This window comes from Marmota flaviventris, chromosome 3 (genome assembly GCF_047511675.1).
Source record: "Marmota flaviventris isolate mMarFla1 chromosome 3, mMarFla1.hap1, whole genome shotgun sequence".
Classification (NCBI taxonomy): domain Eukaryota; kingdom Metazoa; phylum Chordata; class Mammalia; order Rodentia; family Sciuridae; genus Marmota; species Marmota flaviventris.
The window spans coordinates 21,981,939-22,000,858 of NC_092500.1; the positions used below are offsets into that span (position 1 = coordinate 21,981,939).

The window sequence follows — 18,920 nt, forward strand, 5'->3', positions numbered from 1 at the left end:
TTTTCCCCTAGGCCAGGAGCTCCTTGAGACAATAATTTTGTCCCATTCATTTCTGTGCACCCTAAGCAACCTCACAAGGACCCACACAGTTACCGCTCTAGGCGGATCTGTGAGTGAATGAATGCATACTACTCCTGGCTCCTTCTCTCTGCTCCCCAGCATGGCACGGCTCTCAGAATAGAAGCTGCCTGTGGAGACTGGAAACTGTAGGATGGTAACAGTTCTGTCAAGGACACAGTAACCAACTTTTACACAACCTGCTATGGCTTTTCAACAAGCTCTCTTCTTTCAGCGTTTTGCATTCTGTCTTGGCTGGCCTGGGTATGGTAAAAATGAGAGTGTTGGTAAGCAGGGCAGAGAGAGTGAAGAGAATTTTTTCCTCCTTAAATATTACATCTCTGATCTCCATCATCTGCATTATGTGGAAAATAACTTGTAGCCTCCAAAGGTAGCCTTCTGCCTAAATTTTCATCTAAGATCCATCCAAACACTTGGAAAAGCGGTATCCGGTAAGGAAGACCAGACACTTGTAATTTCTGATATTTAAAATTCTAATTACCTGGGGCTGGGGTCATGGCTCAGTGGTAGAGTGCTTGCCTAGCATGTGTGAGGCACTGGGTTCGATTCTCGGCACCACAGATAAATAAAGGTCCATCAACAACTAATAAAATATTTTTAAAAATTCAAATTACTCATCCTCCTAAGGTCTCCAGGTATGGGGAATAAAACAGCAGGTCATGAACTATGGCAACCAGAAGTCCTCCCACTTCCTGAAACAAAATTCAACAACTATATAAGGAACAAAAGATATTTGATTCTCAGCTTCTCAAGATTGGCTTTTTTCTTCATCTGTCTCTTTTGCAAGTCCAGGAAATTTTCTACAGTCATGATGATTTAATTATCAAGTAAACTGAACCAGTCAGGCAAAACCCATTTGTTCTGTGGTCTTCAACATCAGTTCTGATTCTCTAGCTTCCTAATAAATTGCTCGGCAGTCCAAATTAACCAGAGTTATACATCTATTTGACCTTGTATATAGACAAAATATTAGCCATGGGGACAGTCTAGGTTTAAACATACTTGACTTTAGGCCCTTTTATACTAAAATGAATAAAAAGGTGATAAAAGAAATCTCTTTCCCTGTAATATCCTTGTAAATGAGTGTCATGTACTCTTCTAAGATTTAGACCTTATTCAGCTTCTACAGGGACTAGAGATTTTGTAGACAGCCATGTAAATGGTTATAAGATAGGAAAAAAATGTTTGAAAAGTTGTGTTTTATTAAATTCCTAGCTACATGCAGAATTTTTTAAATCTCAAATTCACAATTTATGCTATTCAGTTTTTGGTTTCCCCAAATGCAATCTTTTTTTTTTTTTTAATGGTTTTAAAATGCTGTTTGGGAAGGTAGCATCTCTTCTCCCAGCCTCCTTAATTAGCATTTCTCATCTGCAGCAAAGCAATAGAGACAACACTCTAGCCAAGGATCCTGCAAGGATTTCTACCCCACTCCTCACCTTCCCACAGGGAGCCTTCAACACATTCTGTCATGTTCATGAGATGGGAATATCATTTTTAAAATGAACTTTGATGAGAGATAAATAAAAACAAAGAAAGGCTTGGGAAAGGAAGCCACTTACATCTCAAACAATTAAAATATAAGATTTCAACATTTGAGACATTGAAGTGATGTTTTAGTAAATTATTTAAATAATTGAGATTAGAATAATTCTATGGCCAAACATTAAAAGATCATTTTTCATATATGGGAATGGACTTTGAAATATAAATTCTTCATGAAAAACCACAAATTATTAGAATCTCATGAAAATCGAACCAGGGATTTCAGGAAGATTTCATTTAATCATGAGTGGAAAAAAAATGTGATATGATCAGTAAGCATGATATTTACACTATGGGATGTTCGTCGTTAATTACACATTTCATGGATGTCGAGTGCCCACTGTGTGAGTGACATTATATTTTTTAATTAATGACATGCTCCACACTATCATCATTCTTGGGCAATATAAGAATAGTTCACCAATTTTTCATCATATGTTGTTGCTCAGTCCAGTTGAATTTGACAGTTATCTTCAAGTGAGAAATGAATAATTCCTCACAGTGTGAATGGCATATATAAGTCATGAGTTTAGTGACAATTAGAGATTAAGTCTTGTTTTCTATCAAACACTAGATCATTGTCTATTGTACTGTTTTCATTGGAAATTTGTAAATTATGATGAATTATCTTGGCAAGTGATATTATTTTTCCATTTGATAGTTCAGCAGCTACTTCTTAGAAGTCAATGCTCTTTCTGTTACATTTCCATCTGAAGCTCATAATTTTGATCCAGAAATCCTACTTCTGGTTATTTATCCAAAGGAATTTAAGTCAGAATCTTGGAGAGATACTTGCACTCCCTTATTCGTGGCAGCATTAGTCATGATAGCCAAGACACGGAAGCAGCCATGTCCATAAATGGATAAAGAAAATGTGTCATATACATACAATGGAATATTATTCAGCCTTAACAAAAGAAGGGAATCCTACCATTTACAACAACATGTGTGGACCTGGAGGACATTATGCTTACTACATAAGCCAGGCACAGACAGTAGTTGCTGTATGATCTCACTTACAAGTGGAATCTAAAATAGTCAGTTTCATAGAAGCAGAAAGTTTAATGGAGGAGGAAGAAATGGGTATGTGATGACAAAGGGTGCAAAGTTTCAGTTACACTAGAGTTACTGGAGAGCCACACAGCATAGTGCCAATAGCTAACGACACTGTGTTGTGTGCTTAAAATTTGCAGAGAGGGTAGATCTTACATGTTAGTCAGCTTTGGGTTGCTGGGACCAAAATACCTAACAAGAAAACTTAGAGGAGAAAAAGTTTATTCATTCTGGCTCACAGTTTCAGAGGTGCATTCCATGGTCAGCTGACTCCATTGCTCTGGACCTAGAGAGAGGCAGAACAACCTGAGGGAAGGGCTGGACAGAGGGAAGCTGTTCCCCTAGGTGGCAACCAGGAGACCCAAAGACAGAAGAGAGGGGCCTTAGGGAAGATAAGCCCTTCCAGGGCACACCCCCAGAGACATACCTGTCTAGTCAAGCGCCCTGCCTACAGTGACTACCCAGTTAGTCCATTCAAACTAGAATGTACTGATTAGGTTACAGCTGGCACAATCTAATCCTTTTACCTCTGAATATTCCTGCATTAACACAGAAGTTTGCAGGGGGGTGGGATAAGCATTTCATATCCAAACTATAACATCTTGTGTTAGGTACTCATACCACAAAAACAAAAAAAAGGTAATAATAATAATAATAAATATAAACAAACTCATAAACAAAAAAAGATAAGAATAATAATAATAAAAAGGGACAGAAGGAAGCTTTGGGAGGAGATGAATATCTTTATGGCCTTTGATAATGGTGATGAATTCATGAGTGTATACTTATCCCCAAACTCATCAAGCTGTAGACATTAAGTATTTGCAGCTTTTTACATGTCAGTCATATCCCAATAAGGTCATTTAGGGGAAATATATACATGATTTTTCATATGGTATCCCAAGTTAATGTTTTTTCATGGAGCATAACTAGTTTGATACCATCATTCAAAAATTCGGTTGCTGGTTTGTTTTGAGATACCTTGTTTCAGTCCAGTTTGGTTTGGTTTCACGCCACCTTCTACTATGCTACATGCTAGGAACACAAGAATAAGGTTTACTTCTCCCTGGAAGGAGATGTTGGCCTAGAGAAGGAAGCATGCGCGATAGACAGCAGGAGTGGTGGAAAAGGGGTTGGTGGACATTTCACTTTTCACAAAAGTAGTATTTGATCTCTTGAAATGTATTGGAAATTGAGTGGGGGTTCACCAGATGGAGAAAAGATAAAGAACATTCCAGAAAATAGGCGCAGCTCATGTGAAAGTGTACTGGGGGTGCACACCTGGGCTTAAGAACATGAAGGAAATAACCCAGGTTACTGAAGATTAACTGTTCTGGCCTTCAGATCACCCTCCACTCCCAGAATCATCACTTCTCTCCATACCTCTACAAGACAGTTGGCAGCAGAGGTTCCCAGCTCATCCCTTCCATTGGTCAACCTGGTAACCTGCTGCAACTGCCCCTCTCCACACCAGGATGGGATGACCAGCACTGTCAGAAGCTCGTGACTTCCTGTCTTTTTAGTGACTCCATTCTCCAGCTTTGTGAATCACAGCTGGCCTAGTAAAGAGAAAGAGGGAGAAAAAAATAAAGATCAGCTTACACATCCCCGGCCCTGGGATTATCTATGATGAAACCTCTATGAACTGGACTTTTAGCTAGCTAATGTCAGCCTTTGCTTTATTGTTATTATTATTATTATTATTATTTATTCTAATTTGTTATACATGACAGCAGAATACATTTCAATTCATAGTACACATATAGAGCACAAATTTTTATTTCTCTGGTTGTACACAAAGTAGAGTCATGGCATTCGTGTCTTCATACATGTATTTAAGGTAATGATGTCCATCTCGTTCCACCATCTTTCCTTCCCCCATACTCTCTTCCTTCCCCTCCCTCCCCTTTGCCCTATCTAAAGTTCCTCCATTCCTCCCATGCCCCCCTCCAATATGCATCAGCATCCACATATCAGAAAAAATATTCAGTCTTTGGTTTGGGGGGATTGGCTTATTTCACTTAGCATGATATTCTCCAAATCCATCCATTTACCTGATTTTATTCTCTTTTAATACTGAGTAATATTCCATTGTGTATATATATATACCATAGTTTCTTTATCCATTCACCTACTGAAGGACATCTATGTTGGTTCCACAATTTAGCTATTGTGAATTCTGCTGCTATAAACATTGATGTGACTGTGTCCGTGTAGTATGCTGTTCTTAAGTCCTTTGGGTATAAACCAAGGGGTGGGATAGCTGGGTCAACCAACCAAGAAAATCTTAGAACAGCCTTTGCTTTTAGAGCAAGAGACAATGACAACCAACTTTTCCTAGGAATTTGTTTATTAAAAGGAGCACAATCTTCCAGGATACTGCTGGTGCCTGTGTGCATTCCTCAAGTCCCTTCTGCGGCAGCACTATGGCCCAGTGATAAACGGCCTTCCCAGAGCATGACTCAGATGCGGTGCAGCCCTCCAAATACCCGGGAAAGAAGTGCATCAATAAACTGCACAAAGACAGGAGAGGAAAAAATATGCGCACATTTCTAGGAAGAATTCCAATAAGGATGCAACGACAACAAAATGTATCATTTTAACCAAAAGATAAACTAATTAAATAATCAAATTAAGCAAAAATTTCATGCATTCTATAAGTATATCATTATACTAGATTACTTAACATACTACCTCATTATCCAAAGGTAATTGCGGTTTTATCATGGAAATATGCAACATTGAATCACTAATGCAGCCCTTGAAAAGTGCCTTAATTTAAAAAAAAAAAAAGTTTTAATTATCTGGGTATCATTACTGACTGACAGAGATTACATATTGTCCTCTAATCTCCCAGCCTCTTCTTAGCCAGGGTTTCCTACTGTGGCTGTAAGGATTTTGGAATAATGGTAAGCAGAAGAAGAAAAATCAACAGAATCATTTCTGTGATAGTTACATCAATAAACTTGAAAATACTTAGAATAGACTGCAGGGTTCATATTATAATACATAAAGTGCCAGCTTGGATAAGTACCCAGTTTTACATCTAAATGAGACTCTAAGAAGAAACCAACACTTTGGAGCAGAAGTCAGGCACAGTGTTAGGTACTTCCATTAAAATTCTCTCCCTTGAGCCACAGCAACTTGGGAGAGAAATGGCAACATGATATGATGAATATAAACAGCATTAATTTTGGAGTCAGAATTTGTAGTCATATCCTGACTGTATCACTGCTCTGACAAATTCCTTACATTTCCTGAGCCTCAACTTATTCATTTCTAAAGTGGAGATAATTACTAACCTTGTAATGTTGAAATAGTGAGGTAAACAAGACAATTCATTTTATACATCATCTGATGAGTGTGTTCCCTTCCCAGCTGACGCAAGACTTTCCCTATTCCCACTAAATTTCTTCCTGTATTCAGCTAAAACTCTAGATATTTTTTTCATACCATTGGCAAAGCCACTGTCTTCCCCATTTCCAAATTGCACAATTGATTTCTTTTGGAACCTTAATGTAGGACATTACATTTGTCCCTGTTAAATTGCATCTTTCTGGAACCATCTTTGCTTCTCAGCCTGTTGAAGGGATTTTGAATTCTGCATTGTGCCTTATTATCGTATTAAATATCCTTCACCATTTTATGTCATTGAAAGATCTGATAAGTGTTCATCTCCTGTCTACTTTGATGCCATTAATAAAAATATTGAAGAGAGCAGGATCCAGGGGCAGAGCCTCTGGCATTCAATCAGTGGTCCCCCTACAGGTTGTGACAGAGCCATTCATCAAGCTTCTTGGGTATAGATGTACAACCAGCTGCAAATCCACTTAATTTTTCACTCATAGAGCCCACCATCTTACAGATAATGAAAGATTTCATCAAGTGCTTTATTGGAATCAAAGACACTACGTCTATGGCATTCTCCTGGTCTGTCAACCTCATACTAATAACCCTGTCAAAAAAAGGAAATTAATATAGTTTGGCAAAAACTTACTTTTAATGAGACCACTGAAGTTAGAAAAGAAGAGTGGCTGATGGCACAGGGATTGTGGGCAGAGGAAAGGCACCCAGACTGCCACTGAGCTGCTTTTGGCTGGTTGTGTGTTATGCTGATGAGCTGACCGTGTTCCAGGGGTGGGCTCAGCTCTCCCAGTTCCAAACACTGAAAGAAGTTAACAATTTTTTAAGACTAATTTTATCCTAGGCACTATGCTAAGTTCTTTGCATATGTCTCATTTAATTCTGAAGATAACACTAAGAAATAAGTATTTTTTTAAATATTTTTTAGTTGATGTACCTTTATTTTTTATTTATTTATATGTGGTGCTAAGAATCCAACCCAGTGCTTCACACATACTAGGCAAGTACTCTGCCACTGAGCCACAACCCCAGCCCCAAGTATTGTTTTTTAACACTATGAATTTGGATGTGTTTAGGTGAGGCCTTAAATAATTGAGCAAAAGTCTTAGAAGTTAGTGGCAGGGCCCAGACTCACATCCAAGTCACACCAAGCCCTGCTCTTAATCACTGTGCCCTCCGGAGCGGATCCTGTGCCTAAGGGGTGTTGATTTAATTTAATTGAGGATAGATCAGCATACTAAGATTTCCAGTCTGTTAATGTATGCTGGGAAGGATTTACTCACTGACCAAGTACTCCACCACCACCCACATCTTCAACACACGCTTTCCCAGTGTCCAGGTGGGAAATCACCCTAAAAGCTGACTCAGTGATTGCTGCTTCCTGACCCCAATAGCACTGTAGGAAATGAGATTTTAAGAGTTGTTTTGTTGGGATCAATACAAGCCCTAATGAAATAACCCCTGCCTTGTGGCAGAGAGAACCTCACAAGTGGTCAGGGAATTTGCTTACTTCAGATGCAGTCTTTCTTTCCAGGGACACTGCCAAAGCTAGGCATTCTAATTCTCTTTTATCCATTGTTTCATTGACTGGATCTGCCCACTCCCACCCCACCTTGCTCCACTTTCCCACCCTGACACATACCTTTGTGTAACTGGGTTTCAGTGTCACTGATTAAACTGTAGTCAGATCTCCAGCCTATTCCTTGGCTTTTTTCTGGGCCAGGAAGTCATTATGACTCCATTTGCTCTGTTGAATGTGATTCATTTAGTCCCTAGAATGCAACCTTATTCTAGATCTTAAGGGTCGCCCCATTATCATCACCTGTTCCCCCTACAGAAAGAACCCATGTTGGCACTCAGTGATGACTACACTCTTTTTAAACATTCACAAGCCATTTGTTCTAAGTCCTTGGGAAGTATTAGCATTTTTACCAAAGTGTCATGGCCAAGAGAATTAAGACAACAAAAATGCACCCTTATAGGAAGCCAGTACTAATTCATTGTGTACACAGACAGCGAATATGTTAGTCATCCATTAGAACTATGCTCTTAAAACAAAGTGACCCTGTAGGTCACATTTCCCTGGAGATGCACTGGATATCTGACACCGGGTACATTTCAGGAGAACAGAGATCTCTCTGGAACAACCTGAATTATAGCCTTCAGGAATGTCCTGGGTTTCAGTGTCACTGATTAAACTGTAGTCAGATCTCCAGCCTATTCCTTGGCTTTTTTCTGGGCCAGGAAGTCATTATGACTCCATTTGCTCTGTTGAATGTGATTCATTTAGTCCCTAGAATGCAACCTTATTCTAGATCTTAAGGGTCGCCCCATTATCATCACCTGTTCCCCCTACAGAAAGAACCCATGTTGGCACTCAGTGATGACTACACTCTTTTTAAACATTCACAAGCCATTTGTTCTAAGTCCTTGGGAAGTATTAGCATTTTTACCAAAGTGTCATGGCCAAGAGAATTAAGACAACAAAAATGCACCCTTATAGGAAGCCAGTACTAATTCATTGTGTACACAGACAGCGAATATGTTAATCATCCATTAGAACTATGCTCTTAAAACAAAGTGACCCTGTAGGTCACATTTCCCTGGAGATGCACTGGATATCTGACACCGGGTACATTTCAGGAGAACAGAGATCTCTCTGGAACAACCTGAATTATAGCCTTCAGGAATGACCTAATTTATACCATGCCTTCTGAGCACTAAATGCCTTCTCCCCACATTCTCCTTTTTTAAAACAGCTTTACTAATAGTAACATAATTATAGATCATTATCATTGCCCATTCTTCAGCATATAGTTCAATAAGTTTTAGTTTATACTGCTGTCCAGCCATCAACACAATACAATTTTAGAACAATTTCATCACTCCAAAAAATTCCTCACATCCATTGTAATCAGTCCCTGCTCCCATTCCTACCCTAGGGAACTATAGGTCTGTTTATATAGTTTTATATTTTTTAGAAATATATAAATGAAATCATACAATACAAAGTCCTATGTGTTTAGCTTCTTGACTTAGCATAAGGTCAACCCATGCTGTAGCACATACCTGTAGTCTATTCCTTTTTATTGATAAGCTATAGGCCATTGCATGAATATGCCATGTTTTACTAAGCTCTTCACCAGGTCATGGGACATAGGATTGCTTCAGATTTTCAGCTCTTGTGAGTAATGCTTTTTAAACATTCATGAATAACTCTTTGTGTGGACATACGTTCTCATTCCTCTTGGATGGCTTGTGAGGAGTGTGGACTTGGCTGGGTTGTATTTTCAGAAACTGAGCCATATTTTCAAGAGACTGGCAGTTTTCCAAAACCAGCTCTACCACTTTATATTCCAACCTGAAATACAGGGCTCAAGTGCGTCTCCGTCTTCACCACCACTTGGCATTATCTGCCTTTCTATTTTAGTCATTCTAACGGCTGTAGAGTGATTCCCAGTTTTATTCTGCATGCAGCTCTCCAGGAGATAAGCAAGGGGGACAGTGGAAGGGCTGGAGGTGGTGACAGTGGAAGAAAAGGGATGACCTGTCACTGTCACCTTCTGTTCCTTCTCATGTTGAAACTATGCTTAGGACAAACATCATCTACTTTCCTTATAAGGAGATTTTTTAAGCCCTTAACATCCTTTTTCTCAGCATTAAGGGCTGAAATACAGTGGACACCCCATTCTAAAGTGCTGTAGTATAGCTCGGCTTCATAAAATCCATGGATGCTTTTTAAAAACCTGAATTTTAGCTAGTTTTAGATAGATTTTTATCTACTCCCACATCCAATTCTTTCATCAGAGCCGCTGACAGGAAACAAAATTGACTGGATTGAATTCATTGCCTCTGAGTATCCTCTGATGGAGGGTGTTATATGACATTAAAGTAGCTACACAGCAAGAAGAGAGGAGCAGTGACAGAGCAGAAAAGACCATTTATAATCCAAAAATTGAATAACCAGACCCTCACTTAGCTAGTATTGTCTCTTGCAATTCAGTTTGTCTTATCTCTCTTTACAGGTACGGGTATATTTTAGTTAGCTTTTTGTCACTGCAACCAAAATACCTGACAAGAACAACTTAGAGGAGAGAAAGTTTATTTGGAGTACATGGTTTCAGAAGTACATGGTTTCTCAATCCATAGACAACCAACTCCATTGCTTTGCTCTAGGCCCAACATGAGGCAGAACATCATGCAAGAAGGGCCCAGGGGAGGAAAACTGCTCGGCTCCTTGTGGGGTCAGGAAGTGCAGGGAGGGTGGGGGACAGGGAAAGTGAACCCTCAGGACATGCCCTCCAGTGACCCCCCCACCTCCAGCCATGCCCCACTTGCCTACAGTTGCCCCCCACCCCAGTCCATTTAAAGTAGGATGGATTAGGTTATAGCTCTCATAATCCAATCATTTTATCTCTGAATATTCCTGCATTAACACTGGAGCTTTTGGGGGACACTTCCTTTCCAAACCACAACAGGATAGACTCACATATATATTTCAGCTTACTTTATACTTATAGAAATATGCTAATGATGAATTTTGATAACTGTCATTTCATTTACAATACTGAGATCATCAGTCATACAATATAATTGATCATAAATTTTATGATCTCAAAAGTTGAAAGAAAATAATTTGGAAAATTATTTTACAGCTGAAAAAATCTTACATGGTTAGCAAAATATAAACAAAAAGTGGTCTCTATACTTTTTAAGATGCAAAGCATTTTTATGTACTAATAAAATTGCAGTCTTCAGATGCTATTAGCACATCATCACATCTCCAAGAATAACTTCAGATGTGGGATATTGCACGTATTTTCCATTTTATTTTATAACAAATTATTCCTTCAGTAATCCCAATGATTGGATTTTTGAGAAATGCAAATGAAATTTCTCCTATGAAAACCCAATTTCCAGCAAGATATACTTAAAAGTAACTTACAGGGAAATTGATTGGTTGGGTTTTTGTGTCTTTTTTTTTTAATCTTCTAGAGCAATGTTTATGTGAAAATATAATCAGAAAATTAGTACCTTCATCAAGAGGTAATTCAGAGAGCTTTACAAGTAAGCTTAAGATTCTCATTGATTACAAAAGAAGGCTTTGTGCCTCCAGAACCCTTAAATACGCAGAGGCAATTATGCCATTAAGGTCTCTCTTCCATGCAAAGATTATCTCATTTCCTCACAATTAGTATTTCCTGTTTATTGAGACAGACTGTATTAGAAACATATATTTCCCCTCCTTACTCTTCCTCACTATCCTTTGCTTTCTCTGCAGATATAGAATTTGGAACCTCTTTTACTTCCTATAGGTTAATATAATTGTATTTTGTTGGCATCTATGATACAAACTGTTATTTGCTGATTACCTTATAGCCATTACTTTGGAAAGTAATTAGAGAAAGAAAAGAAGATTTGGAAAAAAGTCAGAAAGATTTTTTTAGATGAAGGAGTAGAGGTAAAGAGGAATTAGAATTGGTGAGAGGTAAGGAAGACTTATATCACCTGTGGCAAGACTGTGTGTAGAGGTAAAGGTGCTGAAGTTCAGAAGGAGCAGAAAATTCCTGAGAGTGGCAAGGGAAATAAATAAGATATGGGAATCCTTTCCCTTCCCTTCTTGCCTTTCAGAGACATCTCCCTGCTTCATCTGTCCACCTTGAAAGGGCTCAGGGCTGAGATGTCAGGGGTGACCTCCTACGTGTGCTGTGCACTAGATGCTAAGAGGGACCCTAGAATGCAAGGGTACTGTATCTGACTTCCCAGAGCGTAGGGTCAGGTAAAACACACACATGTAAAAGGAATGCTAGCTGTATATGCCAGATGGATCAAAAGTGTTGATAGCAGCTACAATACTAGAGAAGTTCAGAGAAAGAGGTTGATGGAATTTAAGTTGAGAGAGGAAAGCTTTGGGTGGATCTTGATTTCATCTTATAAGATTCTGATGAGAGGGAGAGCAAGGACCTTCTAAAATATGAAGAGATGTGCATGTGTGGGGCAAAGAGATCATAAGAGAGAGGGCTGGAGGTGTGAAAAGCATAGTTTTTTATTTAAAACCTACTCAGAGACATCCATAATAGCACATTTAAGTAGCAAAGATAATATCCAAAATATTGTTAATAGGGTTATTCAAGGACAGGATAAGAAAGTTTTAAGTTTCTATTATACTTCAAGAGAAATATATACTGCTAGAAATTATAGATTTATAGGGTGGCTTCCTAGTCATTCTCATTTAATCCTCAGGAATCCTTTTTAGACTGGGAAGGCTGTGTACGCATGAATATTTAGGTAGATAGATGGATGAAAGAGAAAAAGGAAGAACACACACACACTTTTTTTTTTTTTTCGTTTTCATAGCTCACAACTTGCTTAACATAGTGGCTGTGTATGAAAGACATCCAGTAATTATTTGTTGAATGAGAGTATTACTGTTCCCTTTATATCACAATTCCAAGGTAGAAGGAAAGAGAAAGAACCAAACATCATGACTCTGCTCCTGAGGTCCTCCCCTTCACCATACTGTTCCAGACATGGATTATTGTATCTCAATAAATGAGAGAAAATGTCATAATCAAAACTTGGATGAAAGTTCAAATGAGAATCTCTGGAATTGTAGAATTGAGATAGGATGACCTACAGGTACATATGCCTTGAATCTCAGGTGGAAAGTGTTTAGGAATTATTATTGGGAAAGGAGAGAGTTTCATATTTAATTGCAATTATAATTCAATAGATGAGAACAAATCTTCTGGTGGAACAGACCAGAACTTCCATTCTTGCTATTTAAGAACACCAGAGCTCCTGGGAACACTACAGTTTTGTTAGAAGAGGCTACCCTGAAGTCAGAGGAGCACTATGGACTTAAATGGGAGCTGCTCTCTTTAGTTGGCAAATATCTAGAAAGGAAAAGGGGAATCATCTAACCTCCCAGAATGGAAGGGGGTTTCAAATGCAGTACAAAGTTCTTTCCTCCCCTCCTTAAATAAAAGTCCAGAAATAAAAAGGATTCAGTCCCATGACAGTGATAACTAAACTCGCTGTGCGCTCACCACTGCTGCATGTGTGATCTCTGGAGAATTCCAGCTACATGTGCTATTTCATGTCTGTCAGCTAAATCTGAATCCCAAAATATAACAAATGCAAAATGTGACACTGAGGAACATTATGTGGATTTGTGATTTTCCCCAAAGGACTTAGTCCAGCCGGCAATAAATGGATTGAGATTTCATGCAGAACATGGAGACAGACGGTCGCTACATGACTTTTCTTCGTGACTCGACATGCATTCTTGCAGTTTCATTAGTGTTTTCCATATTGTGGCTACTGAAAATGACAGTGAAAATGGAAATTGTAGGATAACAGGATCTTTTAAAGCATGTGGAACAGTCTATAAACAAAAAAGAAGCACAAACTATATTTCCAACAATAAAGGGAAAAAAATTATGAAATGCTTCTCTGAAGCAATATTGTATGGGGTTACTTAAAATGTCTACTCAGTTGTGTATGAAGAAGAGTTCTCTAGTTTTAATATTAAGTGAAAAAAAATTGAGGTAAAAATTATACATACAATATGGCCACCACAAAACATAACCACAAGGGAAAAATGAAAGAAAATATAACCAAATGTTAATAGCTTATGGATAACTTGTTGTCTTGTTTTTCTCTGTATTTTATAAAGTACCTGCAATGGGAAAGCAATATTGTTATAATCAAAATGTTGTTCAATTTCTAAAAAAGAAAAAAAATGTTTAATTTACAGCATATTAAATTCATTCAACATGTTTAATTTATATCACATTAAATTTAAAAAGAAAAAGAAAAAAGTCTAAGTGTGCTGACTTTCAACTTTTCTAGGACATGTATTCTGAGGTGAGATGTTCAGTGCACAGTCATGTCATGATATTTTCTGTCAGAATTCCTACAAATAAACCCAGACACGTAAATGACAGTGACATAATATTATAGCATTGTCACTCAGCACAAATAGTTTCCTACTGCCCAGATTTGCAGTGGGGTGTCTGAAGTTGTCCTAATTAACACTGGAGAAAATTCCTGGAGGCCCCTGTTGTTTCAATAACATGTTTTGCCTCTGACCCACATTTCCCCTATGATAGTTGTAACAAAAACCATTTTGAAAACATGCAGGGGGCTGGGGATGTAGCTCAGTGGTTGAGCACTTGCTTTGCATGCGTGAGACAGTGGACTCGAGCCTCAGCACCACAAATAAATAAATAAAGATATGTGTCCATCTACAACTAAAAAAGAAAAAAGAAAGAAAGAAAATTTTTAAAACCCAAAACATGCAGGACTGAGGCTGTAGCTCAGTGGCAGAGCACTTGCCTAGCGTGTATGATGCACTGAATTCAATCCTTAGCACCACATAAAAATAAATAAAGGCATTCTGTCCATCTACAACTACAAAAAAAAAAATTGAAAAAAAAAAAAACATGAAGGGCTGGGATTGTGGCTCAGCAGTAGAGTGCTTACCTAGCATGAGTGAGACTCTGGGTGTGATTCTCAGCACCACATATAAATAGAAATGTTTGTTTCTTATGTACTGGAACTCTGCAGTTGGAACCATATTCTTATGCTCACATATATAGTTATTTTTTCTTAGTTAATGGTTTGACTCTGCAGCTATCCACTCATACTCCTCGATATCATTAGCTCTGTTAGTCAGGTTTCCCTTCTGAATCCTCCAACTAATTTGTGGCAGAAAGTCAGTATTGTTTTTTGCATTGAAATGAATAACCTCGATTTCTTAAAATAACTAAATTCCAAATATATTATTATTACTTTATCCTTTGTACCCACTGGGTTCCTTGTGCATTCCCTTGTTAACTTGTATCCAAGCAGTAATGAGAACGCTACAGAATTCTCCTTTACCACAGTAACTGTTGCTTTGGGTCTTTTGTTGAAAACCAAAGGTTTACAGGTGATTGGTCGTGGTGCCTGGAGCAGTAGGATCCCACTGCTTTAGAATCCTCATTAAAAAGATCATCAGAAGTTGAGCTATTCTCACTCAAGGAAAACCTGGTTGCCTTTGGACTTGACTGTTCCATAATGACTGGCTTTCTTTGGAATATTCTCTGTGATACTATGTGGCAAATTGGATTTCTCATTGCTAGTGTGGGAGTTTCAAAGCCAAATGTTACCTTCTCTATTGTTCCAGTATTAGCCAACTTGCATGAAATCTTCAGTGGAAAAGGTTTCCTGTTCCTGGTCAATATATGTATTTTCACAGAGAATTCTGTGAGACTTAAAATGTGCACCCTTCACAGAGTGCTTGGTCCAGCTAATGGACTCTGAGGGTGCATGGTAATCTTGACCCACAAAAATGAGGACTTGTTCCTCATTTAGGTCTTTTGACCTAAAACTTGAAGACTGCTATGAACCTTATGCAAAACTGAATTATTTCAATGATTTCAGATGGCTGAGACCCAATAGAAACATTTTAAACATGATCACTCAAAATAAGAGTCACCATCCTAAGAAGCGTGACAGTTGCATAAGCAATGGTGTAGCTAAGGTCCCAAGGTGTAGAGGTGAAGAGCAAGAGGAGCATGTCCAGCGGCAAAGAGCAGGCTCAGAGTCAGGTACAAATCACAGCCATGGTGCCTCTTGGTAATGTGACCTTAGACAAGTTACTCTGCATCTCTGAGTTTCAGGTTTTGAAGCTCTCAAATGCAAATGATAATGTTATATTAAGGAAAAAATGAAATATTAATACATGTATAATGCCTAGCACAACTATAATATGGAACTAGAACATAGCAAATGTTCAGTGTATGGGAGTTATTGTCCACTATCTTCTGTGAGATGAATGAGGTCATTTCTGATAAACAGAAAAAAAGGAGCATTACCCACTGTTCTTAATATAACTTATCAGTCTATGTTAATTTACTACCATTTTATCTACCCACACTCTCCTTGGTTGTTGAATAGGAGGCAGCAGTGGAGCACCAGTACAGAGGGGGGAGCACCTCACTTTCCCTCCCATTAGAGATTAAACAGTGTGGTTGAGACCTTTTAAAGTAGGTCTAATATCAAGCTAGGAGCTAGAAATCAAACACATTCCTACCAGGATAAGCTACTTTAATGAGAGATCTTCCAAGGCTACCCAGATCTCTTTATGTAAAGCACCAGCTTATTTTTTGACATGATTAACTTTATGAAAACGACCAAGTCCTCATTTTTGTGGGTCAAGATTACCAGGCACCCTCAGAGTCCATTAGCTGGATCAAGCACTCTGTGAAGGGTGCAAATTTTAAGTGCTTTCTATTCTCACAACCTTATTCTCCATCTTCCCAACACTGGATGCTGCCATTAAAATTTCCTCATACTCTAGATGAGAAAACCGAGATCAAAGGAGTCACTTGCCCAAAATTGAGCTGTGGAAGAATAAATGAAAAGCAACAATAGGGGTTGCATCAGCTCAATTTTACCAGTTGTTTGTTTTTTAGTGCCAGTTTGTCAAAATAATTTGGAGTGTCTTTATTACAATAACAGTATTTCTTAGCAGGACTCAGGGTCCCAGGGTAGCACCATCAGCACCAGGTTCAGTCACCTCCTGGGAGAAGGCAGTGGGAATTTTATGGGTGGGATTTATATCCAATAGAAGCCTTGGGCGAAGTAATTCAGAATAAGAATAAAAGGGAATCAGAAAACATAGTGTACTTAGACTTGCAAAATACCTTTGAAAAGGTTACTGTTGGATTTTTCTGAGATGGGGGAATACTTTGATCTTGATGCTTAAGCAAAAGAAACAATGCCAGAATGTAAGGGCATTTCTGCGGGTCGTATAAATAATGCTGCCTGCAAGTAATCAGCACTGGGACCACACTTACTTAGCATATTTATAAATCATCTGAAAGGAGTACATAGTGAAATTTCCAGATTTGAAAAAAAAAAACAAAAAACTGCTAAGCTCTTCCAGGTAGTCAAATGCCAAGCCAGTTAATATAAATGCAGAAAGACAATGCAGGGATACGTGAGTGGGCTGAAGGATGGCAGGTGGGCTTCTGCATGGACAACCGTAAAATAAGGAATTTAAGAAGAAATAATTCAAACCATTTCCCAACATTAAAGGGTCTTGAACTATCAGCTATTCCAAAATTAAGAGTTTTTATAGTTAGTGTACATCTTTCCCCTAGTTACTCCTACTGCAGCTGAAGAGCCAGACAGAAATTAGGTGTGCTTAGAAAGGACATTTTTAAAGTGGGCATGGAAGGCAGAAAGCGGCCTCCTGCTCAAACATACAGCCATTGGTGCACTTATGCCTGTGATATTGTACACCACGTTTTCAACTAATCTTAAAGAGTTGTAATAGGGTGGGAGATGGCCCACAGAAAGTCAACTAAAATGATCTGCGGGAAAGAGGAGCTGCTTTGGGGAAACAAATTTGCAAAGATTAGGATTTATCAAATCATAGAAATAAGGTAGATGTAGCCATTTACCTTGGTTAAGAGGCAGAAGACAGAGGGTGGGTGGAAAAGGCAAAGGCAGAGTGCTGTTTAAAAGCTAAACCAATTTAGTCGGAAAGGCTGACAAATAGGCAAATAAAATTCAAGGTAGCACAGGATACGTGTAAAGAATTGCCTACCCCTGTGCCTTAAAACTTATAAAGAAGGGGAAAAATTTCACAATCAGCAATGACTTTGGAAACCATTTACCCAACAAGAGTTGTTCTATGCCAGGACCTGGGTAGGAAAAGGGTAAATACCTTTTTTTTTATGAGTGGATTTACAATATGTTGTTTAAAAAAACTCAGGTATATTTAGAGATCTGCCCAAACTTTGCAGTATATACTTTTGAGAAAGATGAGTTTTATAATCAGACAAACTTGATTCAGACAGAGCCAGCATGTACTAGCTCTTGGGTGAGCAACTTAACGACTCTGTGCCACAGTTTCCTCATCTGCAAAGTGAGATGCTGGGAGGTTGGGAGGGGTAGTATTTGTAAAGCACCAGAACAAACTGGGGATGGAGGCTCCCTGCAGTTCTCAGTTCCCTTGATGTCTCCTGGACAGGTGCCTTTGCAGTCAGACTAAAAATCTTGTCCCAGAGAGACTCAGTCAAGTAGGCAGTGTTCAATTCTAACTCTAGTGTTGCTGCCTCCATCTTAATTAATATCCATTCTTTCCTATTCATTGAGCTGTTCTTTTGAGCATTGCTTTAGGTTGTGGGAAAGAATAAGGATAAGCATATCCTAGTGCCCTGTTCTCAGGGAGCACACATTGGGAGGGGTTGCACTAAGCCTGTAAGTAAAGTTATTTCAAAGAATGATACAAGAAGGTCATAGGGTAGAATACGCTGGGGGCTGGGGGTGAAGCTCTTTGGTGGGCCAGCAGGGAAAGTCCTTTCTGTGGAGATACGTTTGAGCAATGGGAGGATGAGACGTCTCTGGTTATCCCAAAGCATTCCAGGCAGATGGATGGGCAGGGCTGGAAGCTCCAAGGTGACAATGAATATGGGGTGTTCAAGGCATGGTTCTCAGGCCTGCATAACAGAGATCCTGAGTGGAGAGGGGGAGGCAAGGACATGGATAGAGACAGAGGGAACCAGACCCCTTTGAGGCCAGGAGAGGGCTCAGATTTTACTCCAAGAGCAATAGGAAACCATTGGAAAGCTTTCAGCTGGTTAGTGGTAAGAGTTTGTATTTCTGAAGGGTCTCAAGGCTGCTGTGTAAAACGGGACTCTGGGCAGCAGGAATCCAAGGAGAACCCTCACTGCTTCTTCTTTCCACCCAGACCTGCTGGCTGCTACTCTTTCCTACCTTTCTGGACCTGAGTGTCCCTCTGCCTTCACACTCCATCCCTCACAGGGGAAGAGGGCTAACTTTGCACAAATCTTTTTGCACTCCTCATGTTTTAAGACATATAA

At 38.9% G+C, this 18,920-nt stretch overlaps 1 protein-coding gene across 15 annotated transcripts in view; it reads left to right on the forward strand.

Moving 5' to 3' along the window:
• Anks1b (ankyrin repeat and sterile alpha motif domain containing 1B) overlaps positions 1-18,920 on the forward strand; it is a 1,114,759-nt gene that overhangs the window by 1,024,560 nt on the left and 71,279 nt on the right. The window lies entirely within an intron of this gene.